The sequence below is a fragment of the Haplochromis burtoni genome, unplaced genomic scaffold, assembly GCF_018398535.1.
Source record: "Haplochromis burtoni strain Fernald_Lab_line unplaced genomic scaffold, NCSU_Asbu1 Contig_562, whole genome shotgun sequence".
Taxonomy (NCBI): domain Eukaryota; kingdom Metazoa; phylum Chordata; class Actinopteri; order Cichliformes; family Cichlidae; genus Haplochromis; species Haplochromis burtoni.
In genome coordinates, this window is record NW_024582923.1 from 15,114 (window position 1) to 16,909 (window position 1,796).

Below are 1,796 nucleotides of genomic sequence, written 5' to 3' on the forward strand. Positions count from 1 at the left end.
ACTGTAAAATCACAAAGTACTTGCTATTCTGAATATTCCTGCCTGTGTCAAAAGGCCTATGTTCCTTATTATTATACCCTAGATATTTTTATTTTCTCCCTTTAAAGTTAAAATGACTTGCTTCATCAACATTATAATATAAATTGTTTCAATACTGGTCTGTTTCCTTGACTTGTCGATAATTTCTTTCAATAAAGGTAAAAAAAAAAAACAGATGGAAGAGCTTCCTGTCCCACAATGCACAGCGGTATCCGGGCTTAATAAATTGACACGAGACGCGTGGTCTGCCTCTCAGTCAGCAGGAAGATGTGGTGCGGATGGAGGAAAATTCATTATGGTGAGGTCTGATCAGTAAAGGCCCGTGCGGTGCGTCGACAAGGGAAAGGACTAAAGCGAGTGTAATTTATCCATGCGACAAATTTGTGTTAAAACGGGACTCGAAAGTTTTATGAGTGCGCAGAGCGCGTGTAGTGCAATGGCAGTCCGCGTTTACTTGTGGGCTCTTGATGGGAGACAGCATCAAAAAATATGTGCAACAACCAGTCTGTGGGCTACTCCTGTGCAGGAGCAACGTTAAGCTGGGCTTACACTGTGCGATTTTTGGCCCATTTTGAGCCGATTTTTCAGTCGTGCGAGCGTTTCGGCGATCGGCCCGATTTTGGCCTTCATCGTGTAGTTTACGCGGGGTAACGAGAAGCGATTAACACCTCACGACCAGCTCCCGATCATCAATCTGGCCGTCATCGTGTAGTATACTTTGGGTAACGAGAAGCGATTAACACCTCACGACCAGCTCCCGATCATCAATCGCTTGGTCGTGAGGATTTCAAACCTGTTTGAAATCCTCCCGACCGTCGTGAGGGTGTCACCGCAGCTTCTCACACTGCGCACGCGCAAACACGTAAACGTCGGTGAAAAAGCAGCACGGCTGTGCAGCGTGTGATCTGGACACAAGCGATGGAGGCACAACTTGTAGAACTTTGGAAAGCTCATCCGAGCCTTTTCCATGTGGCCTCACAAAATTATCACGACCACAACAACCGTGAAAATAGTTGGATTTACATGCTGCTCAATCACAGCTGCCTGATCATGTTTTTCATTAGCAATTTAGCAAAGTTGATGGTGGTGTGTGTCTGTGTGAGTGAAAGACAGAGAGCGAGCGACAGAATTTCTGTTTTAACCTTCATTTTATGGACGCACAGTTTGACGCCACTGGAAAAAATCGCAGCCAACATACAAAGAGATGAAGTACCGCGTGTGAAACAACGACGGGTGTCTGCTGTTACCACTCAGTGCTTCTCATGCCGGACGTTTTTAACTGGTTTCGCGCTTCTTTTTCCCAGTGGGTTCAGATGGACAGGCTGCAGTGGACACCTCTGCGGCACCGCCATGTTGTTACTACGGAACGGACACCACAGGCAGTGACTTCAGTTGGTAAGTCTTTTAGATTTAAAGTATCACGGTGAGAAATCTGCTTTTGGGAATAAAGCATTTCCAAGAAAAACTAAATGATTAATTAGAAAGTGCTTTATTGGCTATTAAACGGCTATATAAAAGCCAGTCAATTTAAAAAATCTGTGGGGCATGTCTATTCAAGACAAAGTCTTTTCCCCTTTGCCTAATTAATTCTGTTTATAGCTTTTATAGTACTGAGTGACATGGGCAAGGAAAATGCCAAGTTAAAGTGTTTAAACCAGATAAACTTTCCATTTTTTGTAATGAGATTTTTTTTTGGGGATTCCCTTTGCAACTACATATTTCTCCATTGTTCTCACAGATATGCTGCCACATAAGTC

General features: G+C 43.8%; 1 long non-coding RNA gene across 2 annotated transcripts in view; it reads left to right on the forward strand.

Annotated features, from left to right (window-relative positions):
* The first annotated feature begins 230 nt into the window (after positions 1 to 230).
* LOC102306905 overlaps positions 231 to 1,796 on the forward strand; it is a 3,619-nt gene continuing 2,053 nt past the window's right edge. For both annotated transcript variants that reach the window (XR_006053030.1, XR_006053031.1), the window contains exons 1-2: positions 231 to 337; positions 1,344 to 1,434. This is a non-coding gene — a long non-coding RNA (uncharacterized LOC102306905). The remainder of the gene's footprint in view (positions 338 to 1,343; positions 1,435 to 1,796) is intronic.